Source organism: Thermobia domestica, chromosome 18 (genome assembly GCF_964235325.1).
Source record: "Thermobia domestica chromosome 18, izTheDome1.hap1.1, whole genome shotgun sequence".
NCBI classification, from domain to species: Eukaryota; Metazoa; Arthropoda; class Insecta; order Zygentoma; family Lepismatidae; genus Thermobia; species Thermobia domestica.
In genome coordinates, this window is record NC_137471.1 from 49,699,561 (window position 1) to 49,717,397 (window position 17,837).

Below are 17,837 nucleotides of genomic sequence, written 5' to 3' on the forward strand. Positions count from 1 at the left end.
AATAAAAAATATTTACTTACTATTGTATCTGTGTACCCTTAACTATGGAATTATCTTGAACACTTAACTTTCATATAGTTTATTGGAATATAATCATGTTTTTAAAAGCTAAGAGAAATGGATAATACCAATGCAAACACTGCAAAAATTTACTTAACTTTATGGTTCTTACTGCCTATTTTTTCTGTATAACAATTTGATACCTTACACCGATTATATTTCGAAAATTAATGGAAATTGAATTCCTGAAAGCCGTGTCGTGTTATAGGTAACATAATTAAAATAATTCTTAGGAAGTTCTTTTCTGTTTTGCACCGCAAAGTTAGGGCTGACGGATATTGTAGGCCATATAGCTAAAATCCATTACATGTTAGGAAGATGAATGGTTTCATACATATACTAGATTGAAATTTTGTAGACAAGTGAAACTAGACAAGTGCAGAAGGACGACCACAGAGTATCGGTATTATATATATATATATATATATATATATATATATATATATATATATATATATATATATTTTTACGATTAGCTTTTCCGGGGTTTGAGTCCGACTGGAGTCGAACCTCGGTTTAGCTGAAAACGCTACAGATGCGAGGATTCGTTTGCTGGGCTGCCTAAATATAACTTTTCCTTTTACTTTACTTTTAGACCAACCCCTTTCCGAACGGATTTTAGGGCTTTGGAGAAAGGAAAGTTTTAAAAGTGGAATAAAAAAATTGCAAGTGTTAAAAAAAAAATGCTTTGCTTCCGATTTTTTTTCATATAACACATGCTGTATGGCTGAAAAAGGAAAATGTTTTTTTAATTTTGATTTTTTGGGAATAGCTGCACTGACTTTTATTGTGCTGTATAATTTATACAGAAACGAAAATGGGTAGCCAGAAAAATTATTAGAAATTGATTAACGAAAAATTAATTAATTAATTAAGTTAATTAATTAATTAATTAACAAAGATTTACCAGGTTACTTTAAAAAAATAATGTTTTAATTGAAAGTTAGCTTAACTAGATCCCTATGTAGCAATACTTAAGGCTTTGTTGTTTTGCTAAAATTGAGATTAGAGGGGATTTGAACTTAATTGAATAGAAAAGATAACACTGAATTTGGATAACATTGATAGAATTTTTAATTTAGATAAGAAAAATAGCAACAGGTAACAACATTTGATGAAAACATTTGCATTTAAAAAAAATGACATACTTATTTTATTGAACTTTTACTGTAAAGGTTGTAATTTAAAAAAAAAATATTACAATAACTTTTTAAATTTTGAATGTTTGCAAAATTACATAATGCTGAGATGTAATATTAATACAAACGGCATTTTAAACTAAATTACGATTTTTTAATTAAAATGCAAGTTTGTAACAAGATTTTAAATTAGAAGTTAATTATCATAATTTTATTTGATAAATTTGAATAGTTTTTCTATTGTATACAAATTACTTGTATTGACAATACTAGAATTGAATTTATGGAGAAGCTGATTGATTAGCTTGATCAGTTATTTAAATGATGGGGAACTTTTAGAAGAGTATTGGAAGAATAGCCACATAGAATATTGCTTAATGAAAATTTAAGATTATAGGGGTTATGACTTATAATTTTGAGAGTTAATTGAAAGAATATTGACAAGAAAAGTGAAATATAGTGAATGATATATGCTTTTAGAGTATATAAAAGTTAGTTTTATAATTTTGCTTTATATTTATGAGAGCAGTTAATACTAATACAAAAATACCATACTTGTATTTACACACTTTACATAGATGATTTACACTCAACATAAACATACATTACTAAAAATCAACACACAGGAAATTAAATCACAAATCTACTTTTAAAGATCGATTTTTTTTGGCCAATATTTATACTCTAGATTAATTTAGGTTGTTGACGCCTATTTTCTTTAACAACTACCTATAGAAAGACTAAAGTCTAAATATGATTTTAAAATTAATTGTAATACTTTATGTTCGCTTACATACATTTTGTCATATGTATTCCATTTTTTTTTATACTTCGTACAATAACCAAAAATTATTTGAGATACTTTCTTTCCAACATAATGAAAATGTAGTAGTAGTCTATTATATTTCTTGTTTAAAAAAAATCTATTCCTCCTGTCCCTTGAGATACCTTTTATCTTAGTGGACTAAATAATTTAATAGTAACCAATTATATTCGGAAGTTATTATTTAAATAATTAATCGTAAGTAAGTTACATTTCGATTTTTTTTTTAGATTATATTAATTAACAAGGAGTATGTATAATAACTGATGTTTTTAACCTTCTTTATAAAATAAAGTAAAATGATATTTAAAAAAAAATAAAGTTAGTTTCCGTAGTGATGAAGACACAATGATTTAACTGCACTTGAAACTTTTCATGATTTATTTCAGGATTCTCTTTAAAACACATACAAAAAAAAAGTGTACTTTAAATAAGTTTATCACTGCATGATCAAACTTTGAATTAAAAAAAATGAGTAGCGTTTCTGGGAAGTTGGCCACTAAAAATTTCTCAAACATTTATGTTCTTTTGTCACTTCAATCGCGGGCAAATGACTGTTGAGTCAGTAGTAGTTAACATTTGAATAAATGGGTTAAGAAAAGGAGCAATTTAAAAAAATGATAACAGAAGTCTCATTTTGATTATCTGGACACTTCCAAACTGACCCATATAATACAAATTATTTGGCGTCCCTTTGGGCGTCTTGAAAGTATTCGTGCCAAGAAAGATTTATATGAAAATGGAAAACGCCTCCCAATAGGAAAGCAAGTATAGATCCTACCTTGTCTTTTAATTTTACACGACACGTAGAATCCTCATGTCCCACTTGGAGTTCGGTGTTAAAGCATCCAGCTGGACCTTGCACTCGCTTTTTGGAGAAGATACAGAGTACCATTTTATACACACACAAACTGTCCATTTTAATACGAGAGAGAGTTTAAGTTGTGCAGGAATTTGGGATATCAGCACTATCGTTGCAGCGACACTAACACTAAGACTTTATTGCAGATACATACTTGTATAATCAAGATCAACAAAAATTAACATATATCTGCAACGATGTTGTGAAGGCGTTTCTTTTTCTAGTGTTCTCGCTGCACGTTTTTTGTAGCAACTGACTTAGTTTTTAAAATCTTGTCTTTCTTTCTCTTCTGTTAAATTTTTGAATTTTCTTTTCTCTGTGTGGGTGTGTTTGTGTGTCCGTTAAAATGGCTTGGGTTTCTCCGCCACCCGAGAGCGATAAATTGCCATGGTGACAGCAAGGGTCCTCGGATTTTTAGTGAGATGACCACTGCTCTGTTTTTTTAAAGATATTCTTCTCTATCCAGACTTTAAACAGAACACGAGAAAAAAAAATACATACAAAGTGAAACAAAAATAAAAATACAAATTTTATTTAATAATACATACACAATTGTGAGAGGTGACGACTGTCATAATATATATATATATATATATATATATATATATATATATATATATATATATATATATATCGTGTGTGTGTGTATGTTTGAAAATACAGATCCACATGAATAAATTCCAATTTTATGAGAAGCAAGGAAGGGTGCACGGACTACAGTAATGGGAAACTTAATAATATACTATGATATCGAATTAATTTGTATGGAGTGAGAAAAATAAAATAATTGAAACATATTTAATGTACAAACTTCTCTTTCGTTTTTAAATACATCGTAATAAAAATTACATGGAACATTCCATGTTTGAAACAGTTTAGAAACCAAATGTACTACCATATTGAAAGCATAAATATAATTTGACTAGTATACTGAAACAGTTCTAACATGGGTAAAAATAAATGCTGAACTTGGATACGTTGATACAAACACGTGCCACCTGGGAAAGCGTAGCGTTGAGATATTGTCGTCCCGTAGCCTAGTGAATAAAGCGCTAGACTCATGCACTAAAGGTCCTGCGTTCGATCCTCGGTCAGGCTGTGATAAGATTTTTATTTTTTTTACTTTTGTTCGCTCGCTTCATATTTTCATATTGTCCTTTTCTATGAAAAGTCATTAATTATTTATTGAATCGTTTGCTGTGCAATTTTACGTGCTACGCTTCTTATAGAAGCTAAAACGCGCATAGCTTGTGAACCTAGAAATAATTCCGTGGATAGATAATTTCAGATTTAAAAGGGAGTTGATTAAGTTAGGAGTTTGTAAAAGTTTTTTCACGGAAGACACGAGAAAACTTGACACAAGTAAATCACAGGGAATGCCGAAAGAAAGTTTGCAGGATTCATAAACTTAATTGAAAATGGAATAAGATACTAAATTATCACTGTGCTTGTAAGAGCAGGATTCTAGGTTATGAACGTTGAAAAAAAAACATGGGGGAGTGCACTGTACGTTTTCGGAGCCTATAGGTATATTTGTCAAAATTATGAGAGTAGGGAATTTTTTTATAGAACAGTGCTGCTATTAAGAAAAAAACAGTTTAGTATTGTATATGTACGCGGCACACATTTGACTCAGCACTCTTCCTTCCAGTGTCATCCCCATATTCTGGTGTAGTAAGACGCGTGCCTCATAGACTTACGGTCCCCGGTTCAATCCTTGGACAAGTCGTGATACGAATTTCTTCTTTTTTTGTTCAATCACTTCATTAGAAGTTCCGTGTTAATTATTTGTTCGTTCGTGTTATTTATAATAACACTCGTTAAATATTTATTATCGTGTGAAAGTCATTACATGGGGTGGTGCAAGATAAAAAAGAATAGGGGATGTTTACTGAAAATGGAATTGACCTGGCACGGTTTTGTTTTAGAATTGGTGAAGCAAGTACAGTTATATGGATACTACACAGTACGCGGGAGGGTGCCCTACAAGTATATTTGTCAAGATTATAGGGCCTGTCCAACGGTTTTATCCTGCATGGTTAGGCAATCAGGTACGACACTGTCGTAGTGTTGGAATGCATACCATCAATGAACTAAAGAACATATCTTATTGGGTCCATTAAACATATGTTAGTGTTTAGAAAGAATTGCAAATATGAACTAAGTATGGAAAGCAATACTGTAGAACACGAAAACTATGAATTAACCACAATTGTGAGCCAACATGCAATGGGGAAACGTGATTCCCTTCCTTTGACAGACTTCTATTACAGGAAAAGTGCTAATACATATGGCTTACAAGCTCATTTCAAGATTTAAGACAGGATATACATCAGTTATTAGTTCTGAAAACGGTCAATTATACATACATATATTTAAATATTTCTAACTTTAGTTGGATCTTATGCCAGAGCATACTCCTAAGAACAGCTACGCTGTGAACCTACAAATAATTTCGAAAACCAAAAATTCTCTATCCTTATTATAGTACAATATCGTTTCAGTCTGTGCCAATTTGTAAATAATTCGTTTCAGTGGAGATTTTCTTTATTCTTCTTTTCCTCTCGTTATTACCCCAACTTTTCATCTTCTTACATGATGATTTGTGTTTTTCCAACGTTCTTTACTTCCTTCTCTCTCTCTTTCTTTTACCTACTACCATCTACATACCTATATCCTGTTCCTCTTTTTTTCTCCCTCCTTGACAATTTAACGATTTGTCTTTTGTTTCCTCTATTTATTTGCTTCATTATCTTCTAAACCTAACCTAACCTGACCAAAGTTTACTTTGTATTTTTTATTTATCTTTTGCTTTTCTCTTTGACTTTTTTCTTTTCTCTGGATGGTGGTATTTTTTGTTTTTCTTTGTTCTCCCTCTATTTGATTCATTAAGTTCTAAATTTAAACTAAACTAACTTTGCTCTGTTTTCTGCTATTTGGCTGTTTCCTTTCCTTTCTTTATCTTCTGGTTTTTCTGTTCTTGTTCCTTCTCCACCACTTGTAGTATTCCCTCTCTTCCTCTGTAACTATTCTCGTCTGCATATTTATTTTTTCTCTTCATTGCTCTCTACCTATGCCATACACAAATACCTTTCTTTCCTATTTTTATCTTCATAGCTATCTTTCTCCCTGGTTATTTGTTCTGTTTTTTCCTTGCTTTGCACGTTTTTTCTAGTTATCTTTTGCTTTTTAACTTCTTTCCCGTGGAAAGTCGTTTATTATTTACTGGAACGTATACTCCAGTATTACGGATCGCTTGCTATGCAATTTTAGTTGTTACGCTGAACCTAACCCAAGCTAACCTTACTCTGTATTTCTGTCTCATGGTAGTTGGAGTATTTCATTTACGTATCTAAGTATTTTCTTCTTTTTAAAATTAGAATATATATATCCTTTAGTATATTTACATTTCCGATCTAATTCGCTATCATACGAGCTTCTAACTTTATTATTATTATATATGTTGCCTGTTTTACTCTTGTAGGTTTGCTCTAGCAGAAAGTTTCATACATACGTACGGTGTTCTAATACGTACATCTGTTGTTGTTGCTATGAGTTTGTTCCAAATTTAAATTCTTTTTTCAATAAAACATTCGATGTAATTTAACAAGAATTAACAGAGCTGGATGGAATGTTTCATACAGTTAGTAATTCAAAAATAATTCTCGTAATTTAAGGTTACTAATTTATTATTTGTAATAGTAGTAGTAGTAGTGTGGGCTTACAAAGAAAAAACTAAGTGCTATAAAGTTTTCGTAAACTGATACTGCTAAAATACATCTCATTAACCATTTGAATAATAATAATTTTAAAATAATACAGGCTTCTAACAAGAGAGTTCTTAGAGTCATAAAAGCGAATGAAAGCTATTGGTTACGTTTTTAAGTGAGCGTTTCCGTTAAACTTGCTGAATGACGTCATAACAAGGTATATAAATACAGCGTTAAAAATGAACAAATCAGTGTCCAATCTAGTCATTTCCATCGTTTTTCTGCTTGTGTATATATCGACTTTATTCGGAAAACTGTTTCTTCGTATTGTTGAATAGAATACAAATCATGACGGATGAAACATCTTACGTGTGCGAATGCCATACTACTAATAATAATGATATTAACATTCAGTATTTAATAAAAACATTCCATTTGTGGCAGCCTAAGAGAAGTTTGTAAGTGTTCGATGTCCTCATGAGTATAATAATAATCTGCAATATATTTTTCTTTGTCTGCTTTTTTTTCAGAGTTTTCAGACTATCAGAGTTTTTCCCTTAGAACCATCTAGTCCCATATTTCTTTAATGGCGAGTATTTTATAGCCTTATGCAATTCTGGGGTACCAGTAATGGCACAATCACTTTCGCAATGCGAACAATTATTGATATTTTCCTAATTTAAATGTTCTCAGAGTTTCTAATGTCTTCCAACAAAAATTTCCTTGCAAGTTGTATCTTGACAATACTAAACTTAATAATAATAATAATATATGGGTTGGTGTATTATAAATACAATATTTGTTACTAAAATAGTATCATGTAATTTATTACAAAATGTCTATTTTTACACACAAAAAAATCTTCATAAAGTTCATTGAAAATAAAAACCAATGTACGTAAAAAATTAAATATTGTAATGCGCATTCTTCTGCGCAGGTTTGTGAGTATAAATCAGCTCATGGTTCATACTGATATAAAGTGCATTCTACCGTGATAAGATGTACAGTCAAAGGCAATCTGTTTCCGCTAGTGCAAAACGAAAAAGAAATACATCACTACATATAAAACAATATTCAACTTCTCATAATAAAAAACAAAAAGGTGAAATTCAAACTAATCTTTTATTATCCAAAAGTAAGTGTAGACTCTAACAAGCAAGGTCCACAACGAGGCACACTCAGATCCGACTCAAACTTCGCCCAGAGGACACATAATGGAAAAGAAGAAAAAATGCCAAATTGGAGCTACCCAGTGCCAGAAACACCGGAGTTATGCTCCCCAACATAACGCACCACGCGACAATATGATCTAAGGTAAACGTCGCAAGATACCCGTTTATGTCGAAAACGGAAAGGGCGAGAAGCAGCGGAATGATATCAAAGAGATACCTGATATGTTATAACAATGTTCTGGCGGCCATCTTGAAAGCCACGATCTTGGATATAGCGTAAGGTATTGAAATGAGAAGTAGGATGTGTGATATATCAATGTAAGGTAAAATGCAAAATGAAAATCAATTATGTAATCGCGAAAAACATGTGTAATGGTGAGGACGTGATGAACTGTAGAAGAAAAATGAATTTTTTTAGTTTTACGTCCCGCGGTTATGTCGACCAGGCTAAAGGAGACGGTGATTATGAGAAATGAATGAAATGTTGGAATGATGAAAATGTAGAAGACTCGGGTAAAACAAACGTGTATGCGAAGGACAGAAGACGCCACGGCATTGGGTAACATGCCACGGCCATGGTTCGCGACAAGTAAACGTAACAGTGTCTACATGGAAGTGTCTCCGCATTGGCGCATTATGTCTTTCAAGGATATTGGGACCCGGCTTGGTACAGTAAAATCCACAGTTACACCCGCGATACGAGCGTTCGTTTGAAGACTACAGGAACTACAAAGGGCTATCTATTGTGAAACAGCATGAAGGCAGCTCGATCGGGAGAGTAGGTAATATAATATTGGATTGGTTACCAAAAGCAGGACCTACCGGGATCGAAACTCACTCCTGGGCAACGTTTTGTACGTTTCTTATTCACTTTTCCTGCTGTTTCGTGAAAACAAAGGACATTTCGGCCTACGTTTGTTTAAACAACAGTATTTGAAACATAGTATGCATGGGTGATAAGGCCCAGCCATGTTCTAGCTGACATTTCTTTACGAATGTTTCTTTTCTTTTGCGCAATGTCCTACACTGTTTTTCGACGGAAGACGCGGTGACTGGTAGAGCGTCCACCTCTGGTGCTTGGGGTCCCTGGTTCGATCCCAGCTCGCGCCGTGTGGACTTTGTGGTGGACAAACACCGTGCTCGTGGATTTTCTCGGGGTTCTCCCGTTTCCTCCCACTTTCTTCATTCCACTATTTCACTTATCTCTCATCATCACTGTCTCCTTTAGCCTAACCGGCATAACTGTGGGACGTAAAGCTCAAAGATTTCATTTCATTTATTTTTCGACGGTCCCAAACAGAATCACAATATCAGTGAAAGGCAGCACTGCGGAGTCGAGTTCCATTTGTTGCAATCTCCCACGAGAGGGCTAATTTACCACAGTGAGACCACTCGAATTGTTTACGGGTTTCACTGGCACAGATGGAACGAAGTGAGCGTGACAGCAGGTGCTAGCCCGTGAGAAGTGATAGTATGTTTGTGACATACGCGAGTCAAAACGCGCAATATTCTGTATAGTGAATTTGTCCGCACTATTGTTCATCTAAAAACGCCAGTGTAGACCTGCAATATGAACCCTCTCAATGTGGTGTTAGTTATGCAAAAGGAGCTTTCAAAACAAGGGTACGTTGAATCGAGAGAACCGACAGTGGCGGAACGAAAAGCCGCTGAACACATGCTGGAGTTTTTGAACAACTACGATGTAACAAGTAAATGTGGATGAGACTCTCGACATTAATGAATACGAACCCGGTCCGGCCCAAACAGGTGAAGAGGATGCCGCGGATAGTGGTGACAGCACGCTGCCTTGGAGTGATCCGTATACAACGTCTTTCAAATTATAATTCCCCCGAGTTTTCTTTAATGAAAACGAACCAATAAATGATGAAGTCCCACATGAATAAAGATATGTCCCTACCATTTTCACAATTTTTAACAGGGAGTATGGCTTGCCATATTTTTCACTTCCCACATATTGTTCGTATAGTTCCTGTAGGGTTCCCCTTTTTTTAACAAGGAGTATTATTTATAATAATACGAAAGAATAGATAGTATGCGTTGCCATTCAATCATTTCAATATGGGATTGTTGTAGTGGTTCAGGGGCTTTCAAATCAATATAATTTCTTTTTTTAATTCATTCATTTAGGAGGAGGAGGGGGTGGGTCATTTTCTGTAGCTGGGGCAGGGGCCATGTTTAACTTCTCACACACACTGTTCGAACATGTTATACATGTGAGGGATTAAAAATATGCTCACACACACAGTGTATGAGTATGTTACAATATAATTTCATTTTTTTTATTCATTCACGAGGAGGAGGAGGGGGGTGGGTCATTTTCTATAGCTGGCCCCTGGGAACCAGGGCACTCTTTACGTAAGTTGGGGGTCATCCACTGTGTCCCTGCAAAGCAGGGAAGGATCATGGTGCCTGGAGGTCATTCAACTATCACCAGGAAAAAAAGCCTAACTCAATTTCAAAATCATCATTAAAATTATTAACGTACAATAATTAATTTAAAACATAGAGAGTTGGAGAAAAAACTTACTGAACAATCCTCGTAATAAAAAAGAAATCACAAGAAGAGTACGCGACCTACAAAATTCATCCGATCTTGACCAAACGTGGCATGGAAGGAAACCTTGACTTACGTAGTACCCTTGTGAAATAGACCTTTAGGTAGGGTTCGGTCTTAATTTTATGTAAGTTTTTACTTTCACTAAGATTTTTTAATGCGGATATAAAACGTTGGACAATAGTTCAGACCAAATTAAATTATTTCCAAAACAGGAAGAGAGGGTGTATTAAACAAATCATAATAAATCGTATGTTATCCAGTATTATACTATGCCGCTTTGTACATTTGGTTGCTCTTAGAGACATTGTGGATGTTGACATTAATAGATATTCTCAAATGGTAAGACGTTAAGACGTGAGGTTCCAATGGACTGCCTCAATGGAGTTAAAGTTACTGAAGCTACTACCAGATGCTTGAAGAGAATAATTCTGCAACTGAAAAGGTAATGATGACTTAGCACATTCTGTTTCAACCAGTAAAGTTTTTGTGCAGGTTTTTTGCATGGTTGCTGCGTTGAAGGAATGCGATGTGAAAATGCCCCAATGCTTGTTAAAGTTAGATGAAAATCCTTAATGATGAGGAAAGAAATAAACTAATGTTAACGTGAAAGACATGAAGGGGGGAAGGTATGTGAGATTTGAGGATGATAGATCGAAATTCCTTTTCGTATGTTTATTATTATCTTAACGTGTTGACTTTTTGACAACGTGCAACAAGTCATTTTTGTGCCAGCTTCATTCTTCATTCTATTCTGTATATCAAAGTAAAAATATTCAAAAATATTTTGTTTTATCCCGTGAGGTATGTATCCATTAGGATTGATCATAAGCGAAGAGGAAATACTAACCCGGAACGTATAGGTACTCATACTACAGAATGGGGTTCGATAGTCCCCGGAGTACATTGCTGATTTTAAGAAGATATTGAAATAAATTATAAGACTGTTTGACTGGGATGTATGTTAATATTCGAATAATTCGAAGGCTAATTTTTTCAACATTAAGCCAGGAGAGTACCACGTGAGATGGGGAAACGGTGATAAGACAAAACAGTTCATTAAACATCATCTCCCTTCGCATTTGATACACGCTGCTATTTAATCATTGAAAACATATGAGTGCAATCAAAGCACCCGCCAAGTGTGAACTACATGATCTAATTCGATTATTCCAGATGGGAAGGGCTTAATACAGCCGCAATTCAACATCGAATGTATAAGGATTATTCCGGGAACTTTGTAAGTGATAGTTGTATGCAGGCTGCTGCAGAGAGTTTAAAGTAGGACTTACCAATCTACACAATGAGGGATGATGGGTTGTTTACATGACTACTGCAGAGAGTTTAAAGATGACTTACCGATCTACAATAAGGAGAGCACGGTTGGAAATCTGGCGGCTAAGGATTTTCCTGAACGCGTAAATGATGTGGTTCGTTAAGGGCTTAGATTACGGTTTCTGAACTGTTTGCTCGTCTGCTGAAGTTCCAGAAAGTTAAAGATCGGCGCCTGGAAGAATCGCTTTGACTGTACTCTCTGTTTTTAATTCCACTACTTCATAACGATTGAGCTACATAGCAGAGTTGCCAACCTCGGAGAACAAAATTATCGATTTTCGTCTTGAAAAGTATCGCTTTTTTTTTTTTTTAATATCGTAGAATCGTAGATCTATATTCGTTACGCACGTGATATCTAATTGTAGAAACAAGTATAATGTTACTAATAATAGCAATAATAGGTTAAAAAGACTTATCTAATAATCTTCAGTTCTAAACTCCAAATCGGCGTCACTGTTCTCACCATTTTTAAATCCTTTTTAACACTACTCTGAAGAACAATATTTCCACATCTTTGTAAATGTAATTGAATTTAAAGAATGGTGACAGGGTTTCCATTTGCCAGTTCTCAAATCGTTATTCATATATTTTAGCGGGAATAACTGTTAAAAACCTCAGTGTGTGTGTGTCTTTGTTTTATAATTATTTAATGCACATCTACAATTTATTTGTGCATTCAAAACCTGAAAAAAAAAGTGTGCGTTCTAAAATTATCGTACATTCACCTAAGCCTATTATCGCAAGGATATTATGGTATAGGCCTATGACATTAAGGCTTAAATTATCGTATATCACAAGAAGTTATCGTATGGTTGGCAAGCCTGCGACAGAACCTGTCTATTGGTGTGAGAGACGTCCAATAAACAGTCTTGTCTTCTCCCTGGTGGTTCACATGGTTCTCATATATATATATATATATATATATATATATATATATATATATATATATATATATATATATAACAATGGTGAATTGCTACCGTAGAGGATCGCAAATTAGGCCTGTCATTGGTGTTCGATTTCAAATAAACTGAACTGCACTGTAGAGGGCATTATTTACAGACACGCCACCCGCAACTTTATAATACAAGGAGCATCTCCACCCAATGCATTGTTGACTCTCTACTTTCTTGACCGGCGAGTACCAGGGTCGATATAGAGAACCGATAGGCTCTGTAGGTCATGAATACGTTGGTGTCGTTGTCGTAAAGGAGATGTGTTCAAACAGGAGTTTAAAAACCAATCGACGGTCCCGACAGTGTTGTGGTCCCTTCTTGGGTCGCAATGCGCCACTGGAGAGGCTTCCGGTGGAGATCTTTGGATTTATCCTCATCTCCTTACTCTCCTGCGTAATTCTATGCCGCACACTGCCTATGAAACCATGGAGATCCAGCAGAATCCTCACAGGAATTGACGAGAACCGTCCTAGAAGCACGGATTGTTTACTTCTAAGGGCGTTTACATCTGGTGACCCACGGGTCCCTCTGCCAATATGGGTATGGAGAGAACAGGCAGATAAGCTAGTTTCCGAATATGCAAACCCCGATGTCGTATTTGAAGTTGTTCCAGTGCCAGAGCTCAAAACAGCCAGACACTGCTGATCACTCTCGGCTATTTTGACTCATGCGTCAGTTGAGCTTGGTTTGGTTCCAGTTAGAACCTATTCTTGGCTTGATTGTGATATCTGGCAAGCCTACAGCTAGGAGTGTGTTACGGAGGAGGCACAGTTCAGTTTGTTTCCTGACACACACATACTAAGCTCAGCTGACGCATGGGTCGAAATAGCCGAGAGCGATCAGCAGTGTCTGGCTGTTTTGAACCTTGGCATTGGAACGAGTTAAAATGCAACATGTTTTGCACATTTGAAAACGAGCGGTCTGCCCGTTCTCCCCATACCCACATTGCCTGAGAGACCCGTCGATCACTCACCAAAGATACCTGCCCCCACAAGTAAACAATCCGTGCTTCTGGGCCGGTTTTTGTCTCATCTTGTGAGGATCTTGCTGGACCACCGTAGTTTTGTGCAGCAGTCAGAAGATGAGGATGGACCCAAAGATCTTGACCGGAAGCCTCTCCAGTGGCGTACAGTGATCCGAAAAGTAACACAACACTGTCGGGACCGTCGGTCTGTTTTTCGACTCTCGTTCGAACACATCTCAGTTTGCTACATCGAGACCAAGGTATTCGTGACCTACAGATCATACCGGGTCTCTACCTACTCATATCGACCCTGGTACTCACCGGTCAAGAAAGTAGAGAATCACGGATGATGCCCTCTGAAAAACTTGAGCACACTAGGTACAGAAATTATAAATAATGTTTTCGGAAGCTGCGACTAGAAAATAAATTTACATTAATTTGTGTTAATTAATGTCGTGAAATTAATTCTTAATGTAAATTTAAAATGTGGTTGGGGTCCTGTAAACTCCAATGTGTGATTGCAGGGCGCAGAAAAGAATATACTGTAGATGATAAAGTTGAAAATATCATACCTGTTTGAAGGAAATTGAAAAAAAAATCGATCTGAACCCAGCGACCATGTTTTTTTTTTTAATTATTTTTTTATTTTTAGAACTGTGTTGGTTACTGAAACTGAGTAAAAAGACATCAGTATACTAATAGCCGTAATTGGTACTGCACCTGGAGCAGACAAGGAAAAATTTGCACTAAATAAGCCTATCATTTGGGATTCGATGGGGAAAGAGAGAATTAGCCCTGAGTTTGTATACATTTAATTAAGAGGATAATAATATATAAATGAAAAGCGCGAAAATCGTCTAAATTTTTTCCCCTCTCCCCCAAACAGAATCTGAAATGACGCCACTGAAGAAAGGTAATCTCGAATGAACCAATTCCGTAGTTAGACATTCGTAATTCAAGGCCGAAAGTGTATTTAAAATCGCTTAGAACAATGGAAGAACATGTTCCCTTGATGAAAGAGTTTCAATCGAATATGCATAATAAGAGCCAGAAATCTCGTGGGAAAATGAAAATAATAAGTCGTGAATCGAAAATAAACTTTTCCACTGTGGAAAATACGGTGCGATTGTTGTGAGATGGATGATACCTGATAACCTTGTCAGTTTGATTTTTATGTCTTAATATAACATTCAGAAATACGCTATTTGGTAAAAGTATTCAGGGAAAACAATAGTTTGGACCAGAAGTGTAACCAATTTTATTAATTAGGTTTGACGAATGTTGATGAGAGCAGCTACAGTTGTTGAAGATCTAATTTATTCTTAATGTGCGTTGTCCTTAGTCATTGTTTTCCGACGAAACAGGGTTTGAGAAAAGTGTTGCCAATTAAGTGGTTTAGAATGCTCATTTAGTAGGGATATTTTCAGTAGTGGTGGGCACAAAAAACGGTTTTACGTTTGTTTTAAAGGAAAACTGAAACCGGGTTTGGAAAATTTTCAAAAACTGTTTTCCACCTAAATCTGTTTCGGTTTTTCCCCGGATTCGGTTTCAGTTTTCTTCAAAAACGGTTCCAGTGGTTCTGACCAGAATAGTGTTTCATTCTCCTGAAACTGATTCCACAGAAATAGTTTTATGTTTTCCGAAGTTTTTACCGAAACTAGTTTCGGTGAGAAACCGAAGCTGGTTTTGGAGAAAACCGGAATGTCGGTTTTTCGGATTTTGTTTTTTTAACCGGTTTTGCCCATCTCTAATTTTCAGTAAGATCGAATTAGTGGTGAATAACTGTTGGTGGATCTTTTTCTTTTTAATGAATTGTTGCCTGGTATAACTAACAAGGAACAAATCGGAATTGTTGAAACCGTATCAAAAAATCTCATGACTGCTAATACAGAGTGGCTCAAAAGTAGGTATACAGTCCCGTACTGATCTTCTCATGACATTTTATATAGTTTACTTATTGTTATCCATATAGGTATTGACTTAGTTTCTTCCTTATCTGTTCTTAATTTATTTTCACTTATATCTTAAGTTCGGAACAAACCGAAGCAAATAAATTAATTATTTTAATCAATTAAAATGTCACACTTGATAGATGCAGGTCTGTATACCTATTTTTGGACCACTTTTGGCCTCTTTAAAATTGTTTCGACTGATACAAATAAAAGGTTGACCTTAGCGCAATCTCCATTGATTCTGATTCTGTGTAGCAAGTCGTGTTTTTAAAGTAAAGTGTCAGCCTATTCGGAATGTTAAGGTTGTTGCAAGAAAAATTGCTTGAAAAAGATGTGTGAGATTAATTGGACGCTCCGGAGACAATAATTCGATCCACTTCTTGACTTTTTGGTATAATTCACGCTACACCACGTAATATATTTGCACCAATTGTACTTATGTAATAGAAACGTCAATAAACCAGAATCCATTCCGTGTCAAAAACTTGACTACTTTTTTCTTATGTGATGAGGATTCTGAAGCAAATAAACTTCTGGTACAACAGCGCTTAGGACCAGGGCCTATGAGCCGGCTTGTGGCACTCAAGTCTTTTGGAGGGATGTATGGTCAGCACATTGGCTTCCTTTCCCGATAATGCTGACTTTCTAGACCTGAGTTCGTTACTTCTTTCTTTCAAGTAGCTCCTCAATCATCCTCATGACGCTTGAGGACATCGCAATGCCAACACCATCTGGCGAGTGCAAATGATCGCTCATCTTTTCTTTTGACTAGATCTGACACTGCTTGGCTCCGTAGAAACTACGAGAAGTGGTACTCCAGTGCGGATACGCCTTTGTCATCAGGTGTTTCCTAGTAGCTTTTAAATCTTCATCCCGGCGAAATTAAAATACCGCTAATTTTACAGTAATTATGTGATGTCTTCAAATAGATCAAAGATAATCGAAATGTGGAACAAGAGCGCCCTAGACAATATTATTTTACATGAGAAACCGTTATCACGACTCACTTATCTGCTTTCAATTTCGAGCCATTTTGAAAATCAGCATTTATTTTCGCGTTTCTAAACAGCTGAAAACGGAAAGCCGCTAGGTGACTTGTGATAACGGTACCTCACGCAAAATAATATTGTCTAGGGCGCTCTTGTTCCATATTTCAATTATCTTTTATCTATTTGAAGATATCACATAATTACTGTAAAATTAGCGGTATTTTAATTTCGCCGGGATGAAGACTCTTAAATCTCAAATGGTTTTAAGTTTTTGGTCTGGTTGGATAACCTCGTAATGTGTTGGCAACACTATTGAGAAAGACATCAACAAGGTTGTCATTTTTTTTGAAGCTTGAGTGGTGAAAGAAATATCGCTAAGGAAAGTTGGAATCATCGTTTATGTATCGGGTATTCCATCTTGCAAAACAAACATATTGAATTCAATCAGTTAGCGTTAATCCAATATGCATACAATAAGCTGTTTACGCATGATGAGCATGGAAAGGATTGAAACGTGTAAAGGGAGACGAAAGTACTAGGGCGCTCAGCACATGGGAATGCCATTACGGGATCAAATGTTACGTGTATTCTGGTGACCCAGACATAATGAACCTTGATCTTCGAGGGATGTCTCCCAGAGGGGATCTCCGTAGCATGGAACGACCTGCTGAAAAAAAGAGCACGAGGGAAGATAACACAGTTTCCGGTAGAATTTCAAGGTCGTAACCTCTTCGTATATATCGCTTCCTCTTTGCTAAAGAAAACCAATATGGCCATGAACTTATGTCGCCGGGGTTTTTAACCCCTGTATGTGGCCAAGATGGGGGAAAGTGGATTTTTTTTTTCAGTTCTTTGTATCAGAGATTATGGAATTAAATGAGTCAGAAGATTCTAGACTTTAGCCGCTTAATTTATGTTTGGAACAGAAATTAATTAGAAATTTCTTGCACTAAAGCTCTCCACTAAAGATTTTAAGCTCACCCCACTTTTTAGTGATAACTATTTCCTAACCTTTCCGTATAGACTAGAAAGTTGGGTATGCGGTGTATATGACGTCAGAAGTATTGCGTAACCAGATTTATACACTATACCAAGGTTTCTCAACCTGTGGTACGCGAACCGCTGTTTGTAGTATTTACAACATATGGTAGTATTAACTACGAGGGGTGATCAGACAGTAAGGTTACAAAGCCTGCTGTGAAAGTATATCGTCGCTGCGCCTCGCAGAACCGCTGTGTGTTAAAACCATAACTTTTCAGGAGAAACATTATAAACGCTTAAGGGTTTGCCAAACACAAGG

The 17,837-nt window shown here is 35.6% G+C and overlaps 1 protein-coding gene across 2 annotated transcripts in view; it reads left to right on the top strand.

The window, feature by feature from the left end:
- The window catches only part of LOC145674803 (tRNA dimethylallyltransferase), a 540,225-nt gene that overhangs the window by 336,295 nt on the left and 186,093 nt on the right, over positions 1-17,837 (top strand). The window lies entirely within an intron of this gene.